The following is a 13,923-nucleotide window of genomic DNA, read 5'->3' as shown; positions in this document are numbered from 1 at the left end:
CACAATCACACAAAGGAACAATGCTTTATCTTTTGCCTAAACCTTTAATTGATTAAAGCACAATCAATGTGAAACAGACATGAATATGTTTCATGTCTTTTCCTGTACTTCATATATTGTCAGTCTTGAGAAAAAACACGTAGGGCCTGCCAAAGTGTGCACACAACATTAAAAACATAAGGTGACAATGTGCACAAGCATGTAAATAACAGCTACTATGGTTGTGCTAAGTTGCAACAGAGCTACTGATTGTAATGCCAGGCCTTGGGATTCTTCTTGAATATGAATTTAGATGAAGAGAGATCTATTTCCAATGGAAGTTTGTTCAGAAAACTGAAAGTCTGATCACCCAGTGAGGCCTTTCTCACACGAGGAAAAAGGACTAGCCTTCCACTTTCAGAGCCAGGATTCAAAGAGGGCAACAAGGGACAGGAGAGATTGCTGAGGTATCTGGGCCTTCTGTTCTGAAAGGCTCTAAACATTATCCAGAGGGCCTTGAAGTTTGATTGATTTTGACAACCAGTAAAGGGCAGGTAGGTCACTTGAAAATGGAGTAATGACAGGGAGCCACTCAGTGGCATTTTAAATAGTAAGAAGAGTCAATTTCAAATGAATTTGAGAAAGGTATAGGCCATTACGTATCCAGGTAAGATATGGTGAATGCCTGAACCTCCATCTTCCATGAAAATACAGGCAGAAAAGGCAGGACTTTTCTGAGGGGCTTAACAGGCCAAAACATGTAGTGGATCATTTGTAAATTTGGGAGGAAGGAGAAATATTATTGTTAAACCAAAAATGTAATATTTTTGCTGATGGAGAGGATGCATGGAGTTGCCTGGGATCATATGGCCATCAGGTGGGTGACCAGGAGAGGGACTTCAGTCTTTTCTCCATTCAATTTAGGACAATTGCTGGACATCTAAGTTGTACTGCTTTCATACATTCATAATAACTAGTTTGAATGTCAAATTCATTAATGAAGATTGATTTGAAAGTAAGCTGGGGGTCAGCTGTGTAGGAAAACATTTCTATCCCAAGATGGCTAAAGAGGCTGGGGCTGAGAGACAAATGTGGGGGAGCACCTTGTGGAAGAAGGACTGGGTTGGAGAGGAAAGGAATAAGCAACTTTGACTGAGATGTGTTGATGAACAGGACATTTGTTAACCATAGAAGGGCTGCTTGGCAGATGGTGAGATCCTTAAGAAGAATGTAAAGAGAGACTGAAATGGGAATCACCAAGCCTAACAATGAAAGTAGACAAGGATCCAGGGGAGAGGCTGGCTTCATAGAAGTGAATAAAGTATGGATCTCTTTTATGGTAATGAGTGCAAATGCGAAGCCTTAGTTGAAAAAATATTTAGGCACAAAGTCAAGAGGGGCATCAGCTGGCAAGGATATGTCACAGTTTGCTTACATTGAGTCAGTCTTTTTTATTTGTCAGAAGTAATTAAATGAGTACTATTTAGTGCCTTGGACTGAATGTTAGGTTATTTTTCATTAGTAGTAGTAGGGGTTTGAATGGCCTTAGTAGGCAGTGGTAGCTTAAGATGAAAGAGCACAGCATAATGATATAACTAAAACAGAGGAATATTGTGAGATACGCACAGGGCTCTCTTATTAATAAAAAAAGCATCCAGAAGATGACCTGCAGATGAGTGAAGGATTGTACTTTTTTTTTTTTTTTTGAAACCGTTTATTACAGAGTTCAAAGAATATACAAAGATGGGCCTACAACCTTCGGGCCGGCCGCTAGCAAACAAGAGGAGCATATGATACACACAGTAGAACGCATGCTGCGGCAAAGGGAAGCGGACAGGAGTTAGCAGCGTTGGTGGCCACACCATCCGGACCCCACATGACGGTTTCTTTTTAACATAAATAACAACAAACAAATCAAACCACAAGGCAACCCACGATCGAAAACAGCAGCATGTGCTCCCCTAGAAGGGGGACCCTACCAATCCATAGGAGTATCAAGGGGGGGAGAAGGTCAGGACAGGGACTGGGTGGACTCAGTGCCCAGGTACCGGAGAGCTAAACCGGCTAAGGGGATGGGGCAGACGATGTATCGGGCAATAACGGCGGGGCACAGATTCCCCCGCGGTAGGCGTTCCAGGGGCCCCATACTTTCACCCATGTCCCAGGCTTACCTCTCGCTACATACACCACCTTTTCCCGAAACATGCACCAGTCCATATTTTCCTTCCAGGCCGAAACAGTCGGGGACCTCTGGGAACCCCACAGTTGAGCAATATCGCGCTTGGCCACCATATATCCCAGAGTCACCCACCACGTCTGTGGCGCCGAATAGTCGGTTGGTTCCCACATGTTCAACAGGCATCTCCTCGCTTCGGGCAGCAGCGACACACGCGTAACCACCCGCAGGACCTCATGCACACCACGCCAGAATCGCTCCACCTCTGGGCATTCCCACAAAATATGAAGAAAGGTCCCCAAAGAACCACACCCACGCTTACACAACCCGTCCACAGCATAGCCCATACGCACTAGCCTTGGCCCCGTTATGTAGACCCTATGGAGTATCTTGAGCTGGACGAAGCGGAGGCGGGCCGGTATGGCCACCTCTTTCGGGGAGGCCACCGCAGAGACCCAGTCCTCGTCGTCCAGCTCCAATCCATCGGCAACCCAAGCCGCGCGAAGATCAATCAGCAATCCCGAGCGGTCATTTATCAGTTTTTTACATATTAACGAGATCGTGCTTTCCGGTACATGTCCATCCAGCACTCTATCCTCCAGAGGGGAGTACTCCGGGATGGAGGCGACGTCCGGGAAGGCGGAGCATAGTGCATGACGGATCTGCATATACCGAAAATACTCCCTGTCTTGCAACTGGAATTCCGTCTGCAGCATCTCGAACGTTTTGAATCCCCCCCTCGTCCAGAGATCCCCCACCCTGCTGATGCCTATCATGTCCCACTTCTCGAAGCCCTTCGAGGTCCACAGGGAGCCCAACTGCTCAGATGCGTACAGTGGTAACGCCCGGGTCAAACGATCCTTCCACCCCATCGCTACATTAGCCGCGTGCCACACTCGTACCATGACACGCGTGGGGCCCGTCAGACGCGCGTCGAGCGAGCTGGAGTAGAGCGCTCGATTATAGTCACCACCCGGCAGTAGCATCTTATCCATTTCAAAGGCCGGGTTTAGGGCGGGCCCGTATAGGCCGTGATTAATCGCCGCCAGCTGGGAGGCCCAATAATACCGTTTAATATCCGGGAGGGCAATCCCCCCGTCATACCACGGGAGCGTCAGCTTCGCCAGGGCGATACGCGGTCTCCCGTCCCAGAACAGGCGGCGTTGCAAACTCTCCACCTCGCGGAAGTAGCGCGCCGGGACGAGGTCCATTGTATTCTGCAGAGCGTACAGGAAACGCGGCAGCGACATCATCTTAAACAATGCCGCCCGGCCGAGCGGCGAGAGCGGCAAACGCCGCCAACGCGCGACATCCTCCTTCAGGCGCTGGAGGGGGGGAAGCAGGTTTCGATCATACCGGGCCTCCGCGTCCAGGGTGATGAAGACACCCAGGTACCTAAATCCCTGCGGGGCGATCTGAATAGGACAGCCCCGTGGAAGGATAGGAGCCTCCCCAGAGAGAACATACACGCACGATTTAGCCCAGTTGATGACAAGGCCGGAGTTACGACCAAAGGAATGCAATACATCAACCAGTACTATCAGTGATTTACGTGGGGAAGCCAGGTACAGGAGAATATCGTCAGCGTATAGAGATACGCGGTCCTCATACTCGGGGGTCCAGCGGAGACCACGAATAGAAGGTTCCCACCGCAGCCACTCCGCCAGGGGCTCCAAGGCAAGCACAAAAAGGAGCGGCGATAACGGGCAGCCCTGCCGCGTGCCCCTGCCCAACTCAAACTGAGCCGACACTCTACCGTTCACAACCACCTGCGCCAGTGGGCCAGAGTACAACAATTTAACCCAGCTGATAAACCCTGGGCCAAACCCAAATTTCGCGAGCGTCGCCCAAATATATGGCCATTCAAGTGTGTCAAACGCCATAGTGGCGTCCAAGGATGCCAAGATGGCCGGCTCCCGTATGAACGGGACACGTGCGAGGACCCCATGCAAACGCCGCAGGTTAAGCGCTGTGTTACGATGGGGAATAAAGCCGGACTGGTCCTGGTGGACCAAGTCACACACCACGCCGACCAGCCGATTGGCCAACACCTTGGCGAGAATTTTGGGCTCCGCATTCAATAACGAAATGGGTCGATAGGATGTGATCCGGTCCCGTGGCTTCCCCTCCTTGTGGATAACCACGATGGTAGCCAGACGCTGGTCTAGCGGGAGGGAACCCACCGAGTGGGCCGCAAGGAACATAGCACGGAGATGCGGCGCCAGCGTATCCGGCCGCAGTTTATACAACTCGATGGGAAGACCATTAGGACCCATGGCCTTGCCGGAGGCGACCGAGCGTATGGCGAGGGCAATTTCTTCGGAGGTTGGAGCGGCGTCCAACAACACTCTGTCCTCCTCCGAAAGGGAAGGCAGCGCGATATCCCTGAGCAGGGCATGGGAATCCTCTTCAGAGCTGGAAGACACTGGGGAATACACCCCACGGAAATAGTCCGCGAAGCAGGAGACAATTTCCTCCGGTTCAGTGACACACACACCATTCGTTTTCTCAATCAACGGGACAACTCGACTCGCTCTCTCTTTTTTATCCAGCCACGCAATCAATTTACCAGCCTTATCACCCACATCATACAGTCTCCCCTGTTGCTCTCTACTGAGGCCCCTGGCCGCCTCCGTGACGAGGGCCTTATAGGCCGCTTGCTTGAGTTGGAGAACATGTAATTTGTCATCCGTCACCCCACATTCTAGATCAACCTCCAACTCGGTTATCTCAGCTTCAACACGGGACACCTCCTCCCGCTCGCGCCTCCGGGAGTGGGAAATAAGGGACAGGGCCTCTCCTCGGAGTACTGTCTTGAACGCCTCCCACAGTGAGACCGCCGATGACACAGACCCCACATTCTCGTCAAAATAGCGCTTAAGGGTTTTAATCAGCTCTGCGCGAATGGTGGGGTCACGCAGGTACCAGGGATTGATCGGGACCACTCTACCCTCTCCCCTCGGCAAAATATCAAAGTGCAACAAGAGCGGGGAGTGGTCCGAAATACCCCGTGCCAAATGGCGCACCTCTCCCACCCTTCCCACATAGGCCGCTGGGACCAGGACATAATCTAGCCGTGAGAGACTACCATGAGCCCCTGAATGGAAGGTGTACTGTAGCTGCGTGGGATGTTTTAAACGCCAACAATCCACCAGCCCCAGGGTATCCAAGAGGCCAGATAACCACGCTTGGGCCCGGGGGAGATCCCTAGGGGAGTGATGATCCACAGTTCCGGAAACTACAGCATTAAAATCCCCCCCCACCACTAGAATCCCCTCCGGAAGGCCAAGGAGAAGGCGCCCCAGGTCCGCAAAGGTGGTTGTCTGCAGCCCCGGCGGGACATATACTGACACAAAAACGACTACTCTGCCCTCCATTCTGCCCACCAAAACCGTGTAACGTCCCCTATCGTCATGGCGCACCTCATCAATCTCCAACGGGAGCGAGTTTTTAACCATAATGCCCACACCCCTTGAACCAGACGTGAAGCCCGAATGGGCCACAAGGCGGTAGCCCCGTCGATTCATAGCGCAAAAGGAGTTGCCAATGAGGTGCGTCTCCTGCAGAAAAACTATATCGGGCGAAATTCTCTTCAAGAACTGCAGGACCACACCTCGTTTTATCCTGTCCCCCAGTCCATTAACATTCCAGGACAACAAACTCAGTCCCCTACCCCCCATCATAAACAGAAGTCATCACTCGTCCCCCAGAGAGCACTGTAGAAATAACACAATGATACGTTTGCCTTGTGGTGAAAACGAATAACACCCCACCCCAACAAAACTCCCCCCTCCCTGCACCCCTGCATGAGCCCGGACAGCCCCCCCAACTTGCAGTGTGCCTGTCGCCCCTATAGATTGAAACTAACTAGACCCCCTAGAGGAGGAAAGAGTACCCTTTCTAGACCCCACACAACCTCCATGGGAGGGGAATGTACAAAGACAAACGCTTGATCTAAAGTAGCATCGTATTCGTCCAGAGTGAGGACCAATATTGACCCCTCAGTCCCGATCCAGTGGGCCGTCTCCTCCCGACGCCCCCCCCCCCCGCCATCTCGATCACGATCTCCAGACAGAGTGTCCAGCCAGTCCCCGGCCGCTTCGGGACGATCAAAAAAGTGCGTGCGACCATCCACCTCCACTCGCAGCTTGGCCGGGAAGAGCATAGCGTATTTTAAGTTCAGGTCCCGAAGTCGGCGTTTGACGCCCAGGAAGCTCAGTCTTTGCTTCTGGACCGCTTGGGTGAAATCAGGGTAAAAGTTCACCTCCATATTTTCCAGCTTAACCGGCCCATGTAGTCTGGAGGCTTGCAGGATCGCGTCTCTGTCCCGAAAGTTAAAAATCCGGGCAATGAGAGGTCGCGGAGGGGCTCTGACCTTCGGCCTTCCCCCGGGAACTCTGTGGGCCCTCTCCACGGCAAAACATTTGCTCAGTCCCCGAGGCTGGAGATGGGTAGCGATCAGGTCCTCCACAAATAGATCTGCCGCCGCTTCCTCCCGTACCTCGGGTACTCCGATGATGCGGATGTTATTCCTCCGGGCCCGACTCTCGGAGTCCTCAAGGCGCCGATCCATAAGTGCGCTCGCCTGACTAAGCCGGCGCACCTCCAGTTGTAGTGCCGCCACCTCAGTCGTAAGGCCCGATGCGGTTTGGGCCAAAGAATCAACTCGATCGTTGGTCTTGGAAAGATCGGCCCTCACCAGGCCAACATCCACAAGGACCGCGTCGACCTTCTGTGCCAAGGTGTCGAACCGCTGGCCCACCGAGGCCTTCATCTTGGAAATGGCGCCCATGACGTCGTGGAGAGTCAGATCCGTGGGCAAGTCCGGGGCATTAGAAGGGCCCTCAGGGGACTTGTGCGGTCCGCCGGGAGATCCCCTCTGGAGGGTATAGCGGTCCATGCTGTTGGCCTGATGGACGGTGCCACGCCGGGTCGACTTGGTCTTTGACCGATCCCCATCTTGTTTCGTGGCCATCGCCGCTGGTCCCACAATCGCACCAGCAACGCCGTAGAGGGCAGGCAATCAGGGCCACGAGCTCCGGGGGGGCCACCCCAGATCGGCGGGGTGGGTCACAGCCGGCAGGCAGGCAGGGTCCCCCAGCGAAGTCACACCAACACAAAAGGCTCCGCGATCTCACTTGCAGAGACGGTGCGAAAGCGAAAGTGCGGGGTACGCGACTCGCCAGGCCCGGCCCGCCGTTGTTGTTCACTTTGCCACTGGGTCACCCCCCAACGCAAATCCGGGGTTCGGCGAGAAGAAGGCCGCAAACTTCAATCAGTACTCACTCCGGCACCCGGGGTCCGATTCGAGAGCAGAAAACGGGTACCACCTCAGCTCACGCTCACCAACACAGTCCCCTCAACCGAGGCAGGATGAATTCAGGATAGATGTAGGAGGTTGCGGAGGTCCTCGGGAGCCTCGCACCTACGCGGCCATCTTGGTTGCGCGCTAGGCTCCTCCTCCAGGGATTGTACTTTTTGAGACACATCTACAACACAGCTGATTTTGCACACGGTATCCCGCTCCTTTTCATACTCTCTTTGCTATTAAGCAATCCAAAGTTGAGAAAATAAATCAGTGTTTGCTCAAAAGTCCTTTTCTCATCATGCTTCGGCTTTCATCAGCCTCTTACACACTTTCCTTTGACCAACAGGGCGTGTAATGCCCCCTGGTTCTCATGGCATCCACTGTCACCCGTATCACCAACAGCCCTGTTCACAAAGAGAGTAAGAAAAGGAGCGGGATACCGTGTGCAAAATCAGCTGTGTTGTAGATGTGCTCAACAAACATTTGATCGACTGAGGAAGCTTTTGAGGTTTCAAAGGTGTATAAAGAGTACACAGTATCGGATGTTTGATTGAAGATAAGAATTCCCATAAGTTTAGATGCTGCCCTGAAGAAGTCCCATGTGAAAGGGGACGAAACGCAGAAGGCTGCTTCATTTTTAGAATTGTCCATCTGTTTTATCACAAAATCTGCGAAATTAAAGAATAAAGGGGATGAAAACAATCTGATTGTGAATCTAACTTTTGTATTGTATGACTACTAAAAATCTTTTACGGTCAATTGATCTAAACATGAGTAATGTGCAAACTCTGTAAATTATAAGAAGATCTTTTCAGACTCTTTTGAGAAAGAACCTTACTGTGCTCCTCAAAATTGTTGAATTGTATGTTTAAACTTGGGTTTTTTCGGTTGACCCAAAGGAGTGAGCACTCTTTGAAACATTAGGGATAAACTGTGTGCAGGCAAAGTTTAGGCCATAACCAGATTCTTGTTGTACTAAGGTTTATTATGTCAGTCAGCGTGAAATGGAAAAGTCATCCAGAATGGCCCTGGGTATTTCAGGATGCGCTGGAGCATTCATTAAGCCAAGTTTCTGTTAGGAAGACTGCATCTGATTTTTTGCTAGAGGGCAAGACTGTGTCTCTGTAAAGATCTGATATTGATTGACAAAAATCGAACAGGAGGGGTTGGGACATTTGAGTCTTAAAGCTTTATGTATTCAATTCAATTCAATTAGCTTTATTCGGCAATTAAGTCATAAAAGCACATTTACAAACGTTACATATAAATACACATAAATTACCTAAAAAGTTAAAATTGCAATTAAATTTGTAGATAGCCGACGAGCTTGAGTTAAAAATGAAAATTAAAAAGATAAACATGATGAATTATTATATACAGAAGGTAGCTAGACGTTAGAATCACGCCCCAACTCTCCAGCTCTCAGCTTCAAGATATTTCACCATGGTGTATTTGCAAAATCAATGCTAGCTCAGAAGCAAGGAGCTGGCCGAAAGCCTCAGAGCTTTTGATCTTATACTCCAGGCCCACCCTAAGAATTTGGCCACTGCTATACATATTGGGGGAGTAGGATCGGTGCACAAAATGCGAAGAGCTATGGCATATCTTCTGGTACCCAGAAGCTTACACATTGGTTGTATCCATCTTTTACGGGGTACCACATACATAGGACAAAAAAATAAGACATGTCCGACATTTTCGCAAAAATCAGTACATCTGTAGCACTTATCATTTTTGCTGCCTTGCTTCTCCCATCTAGAGATGAAATCGGCTGTGGGTAATGTACCCACCCGTAACTGGAAATATAGCTTACGATCGGAGGTTTTTTCAATCATGTCCCAATAGTCCTCTAAATGGGGAAGAACTTTTAAATCAAGAAAACGGGCTGTTAAATGGGCAGAAAGGCCTTGGGTATATTCCAACTTATATACCCATTCCCAATACACATTTTTCAAGTTTTCTTTAGATGGGAATACAGAGTTTGCTGGGTTTTTCCAGAGATCCATCAGGCCTAGACTTCCCAGAGTAGATTTTATTCCTAGCAGCCATGGTATTTTTTGGGACCTGTCAGATTCTATAATATCCATAAAGCCACTCCTATAATGAGTTAGTTCGTCAGTGCACCAGAGACGACGCCAGTATAGTATTGGGCGTAACCTCGCCAGGTGCTCCAGAGGTTTCTTGCCCAAGTCCAATAATAGCGGCCGTAGTGGTGTACTTGAAGGAAGGTTTGTGACTTTACGCAAAAAAGCGTTTTCTAGAACTTTCAGGTTATTCAGGTTGCTAAAGCCCCAGAGCTCAGCCCCATATAGGCATGAGCCCAGGACCATAGTTCCATAAATTTCTAGAGTTGGAGAGATTGGTCTGGTAAGTGAAGTTTTGAATCTAGCCAGAAGTGCCCCTGCTTTTTGTTTATGTTGCAAGCCAGCACGATCTAATTGACAACCCCATCGCATATCTTTTTGCAAAGTTATCCCTAGATAAGTAAATGATGACACTTCCTCCAAGGGAAGGTTGTTCATGTATATTTTCCCTCTAAAGGTTTTTGATCCATTAAAGGACATGAACTTTGTCTTCCCCGTGTTTACCTCCAAGCCCCTCTCAATGCAAAATTCTTCAAAAAGCCCAACAGCCTTCTGCAGACCGCTAGGGGTCTTAGAGATTATCAGCGTGTCATCCGCGAACATGAGGATAGGGATACGCACTCCTGCCAAAATCGGCGCATCAGTGGGGGTCCGGGAGAGCCAGCCGGCCACCCCGTTGACGAAGAGCGAGAACAGGGTTGGCGCCAAAACGCACCCCTGTCTCACTCCCCTGTCAACCGGGAAGTCGACAGTCACCTCGCCCGGACCACCCCAGCGCACCCTGGCAGCGTTACCCTCGTGTAAGCGGATAATCACGGTGAGAAGTTCGGGTGCAATTCCCAGTTCCTTCAGGACCTGCCAAAGATTGCTTCTTGGGACCAGGTCAAATGCAGCTTTTAAGTCCACAAAGACCGCATAGAGGGCGCCCTTCCCCAAGACCACCGTCTTCCAGTATAGGTTAACAAAACGGAAGACTTGGTCAATTGTACTCGTCCGGGAGCGGAACCCTGCCTGGATTGGACTTAAGATGTCGTAGTCATCCATCCAAGCTTGGATTAAGTAAAGAAGCATGCGGCCTACGATCTTTTGGACCGAATCAATCAAACTGATTGGTCTGTAGTTACTTGGGATTGTTTTGTCTCCTTTTTTAAATACAGGGACAATTTCAGCGCCCTTCCACGAGGGCGGGATTTCTGCTCCCTGGACAATAGCATTTGCAAGTCGCAAGATATAGATGGCCCAGAGGCTTCTATCATCAGTAAACACGTCAGCAGGGATGCCGTCCATTCCGGGGGCCTTGCCCCGGACAACTCCATCTAGTGCTCTATTCACATCCTTCAGTGTAAATATGGCCTTTTTGTAGAATACGTAAGGAAAGGTGTCAGTAGAGATGTTTTGGGTGGGCGCGGCGTATTGGGGTTTGAAGTGCTCTATCCAAGCGTTCTGCGGTACGCTATTTTGTGGTTTCTCTGATATACCACCCCTACCCCATTTATAAGTGTCCCAGAAAACTTTACTATTCTTACTTTTTGAGGCCTCGAGGAGGTCCTTCCAAAAGTCGTTTTCCCAAGTTACCTTTGCCTCTTTAAGAGTTTTCCCATATATGGATCTGGCAAGTCTTACAGAAGTTGGGTCTTTCTGTTTTAGTGCACTACCTAGTTCATCCCGGGCTTTTCTACACTTATCGTTATACCAGCCCACTTTTCTTTGGGGCTTGGAACTCCTTCTGTGGGCAGGTTTGAGGAAATATTGCCGTAGGCCCGCAAAAAGCCTAACGTGAATTTCCACTATGCGTTGGTGGGAGTCCTGGCCCTCGGTCAATAATCCCGGTTCTTCTAGTGCAGTAGCGACTTCCTTTTTTATCGCTAGTACAACCTCTGGGTCATCAGCAACCCGTTCCCATTTTAGATGGCGCATGTCGTTGGACAGCTGGTGCTCTGACTCATGGGTAATTTGAGGCTTTTCGACAGCGCCAAGTAAAGATGAGTTAAATGATGAAACTAGTGGGTGGTGGTCGCTCTCGATTCTATGAACTACCTCCATGTCTATAAAATAGGGCCAGAGTTTAGCGTGGATCAGTAAATAATCAATTCTACTTGCCCTGCGGCCATTGTCAAAGGTGTTTGAGCCACATTTGTCAGACGGGCTCCTTCCATTAACTGCTCTCAGATGGCTCCCTAGACATAATCCGCTTAGCTGGATTGCTGCCTCGGACCACCTTTTTACCGGAGCAATTTCGAGGGATGGAATTCCCCAGCTTGCGTCTTCTTCAGCAGTGAGCTGGGATATTTCGTGGTCCAGGGGCTCAAATGAGGCGTTAAAGTCGCCGGCTATGATAGGTAAGTGGTTTGAGGGCAAGGATTCAATTAGTACTTCCAGTTGTTGTACTACCGGAGACTTTTTTCCCCCCGGCTGACCTCGTGCATAAACATTAAAAATATCGAGGTTTAGCCCGGCCGCTAAAGCAATCTTTATGGATAGGATGTCATCGCTAATGACAGAGTTCTGGGTGACTCGACATCCTAGGTTTTGTTTAATCCATATAGTAAGACCTCCTGATGGACGACCTCTGCCTCTTTTTAGGGCTGGGATATTATAATTTAGAAAGCCACTGCAAAACAGGGGATCTATCAGCCAGGTCTCTTGGAAGAGACACAAATCAAATTTTGATATGAAGCCCAGCCAATCAGGGTCTACAATTTTTTGACCTAGGCCTGCTATGTTCCAGGATATTATTGATAGTTGTCCATTTACAGACTGTCCGTCCATATGGAGTCTTGGGGTCCTTTGTGTTTGGCTAGAGCTATCCTTTGCTGGAGGAATCAATATGTTGGTACTACTGGTACTCACATTAGTAGAAATTTCGACCTCGACATTACCAGTCACACCAGATGCCGCTGTAGCGAGACTCTTTAGAGCTACAGCTCTTGGTGGCCGGTATGTTTCCACCAGCTGGCACAGAGTCGATAATTTTTTATTAGTGATATCTATGCCTGCATTGTCGTCCTCAGTTGGAATAGGACTGGCTGACCATTTTCCTACATGGGTTACATCTACAATGCGTGGGTGTTCCCTCGGCCTAGGAGAGGTTGATCGTCAATCACAATCTTCCAGGCCAGAGGACCTAATACCATCAGACTGTACGTTTGGGCAACTGTTATTCCTAGACCATGTACCAGTGTATCTGTCGCAGGAATCAGCTGAGTTGGGCTGATGTTGGTTACCATAAAAGAAGGACAGATGCAGGGAGAGAATGGGAGAACTGGGGTTTGGGTTCGACCAACGGCAAACATGCTCAACTGCCCTACGCTCTCTAAAGTTGATAATTACACAATCTCCTTCTATGTTTTTCTTTTTTGAGCCCACCCAGTCGACTCGGCGTACAAAGAGAATTTCTGTTGATACATTCTGGGGTAAGGGGCGATTACGGTTTAACCAATACACACACTTGTTCTTCAAATCCCTGTAGTCTTCCCTAGTGTGTAAACCCAGGGGTTTAACTCCTGCCAATATTACCACGTAGGGACTTGACTCAGGGGGGAGGTGTATGTTTGGGTGTTTCCTTGTGGCTACTAGGCTATTACCTTCCCTATCTACTTCTTTCGTCACCTGGCTACTAGTGGTTATCACTAATGGATTTCCCCCGCTCTCCGGGTTGCCTCCATGGGGGATATGCATTGTGTTCCCAGTTACCTTTTCGGGCGGGTTAATTTTAGCAGCGGTTGGGATAGGGATGGATGCAGTGTCAGTAGTTGGGACAGTAATGGTTGGAGGGTTCGCAGTAGATTTTTCACACCCCCGGCAGTTGGTGACATATTTCTGCCGGGACTGTGATGAGGAACACATCAGCTCCAAACAAGTCAGTCTATTTTCTATACTATCCAACCTATCATATATCGGTTGGCAGGTTTTGAAGAAGATTGACTCCAGTTTTCCCCAGAAATCTTCGCCCGGGTTTTGTAGATCCTTAGGCGGGGTCAGGGTAGGCAACATTTGTGCAATCTCCGTCCCACTAGCTGAAGTTACTCCTTTGGGATCAGGAGTGATCGCATGTGTGGCCCCAAGGCTGATTCTTCTAGACTTCGCTATATGTCCAGCATTTGGCGGTTCATTTCGCTTTCTTTTGGGTTTCAGAGTTTTCAGAGTTTTCGAGCTTTCTTTACTTGTTGGAATGGGTACTTTAGCCTTAGAGTTCGTGGCAGACCTAGTCTTTACACTTTCCGACACACCAATGGTTTGTGTTAGATTTGAGGAGCCCTTCTTGGATCTGGTGTTAAGATTAGCTCCCTCAGAGACTGGGATACAGTACACTGGTGAATCGTTGCAGGAGGAGTTAGTTCCAGGGGCATCCAACACAAGGCATACGTCACCGGTAT

The sequence above is a fragment of the Triturus cristatus genome, chromosome 2_1 (assembly GCF_964204655.1).
Source record: "Triturus cristatus chromosome 2_1, aTriCri1.1, whole genome shotgun sequence".
Taxonomy (NCBI): Eukaryota; Metazoa; Chordata; class Amphibia; order Caudata; family Salamandridae; genus Triturus; species Triturus cristatus.
Note: the sequence above shows the minus strand (reverse complement) of the source record.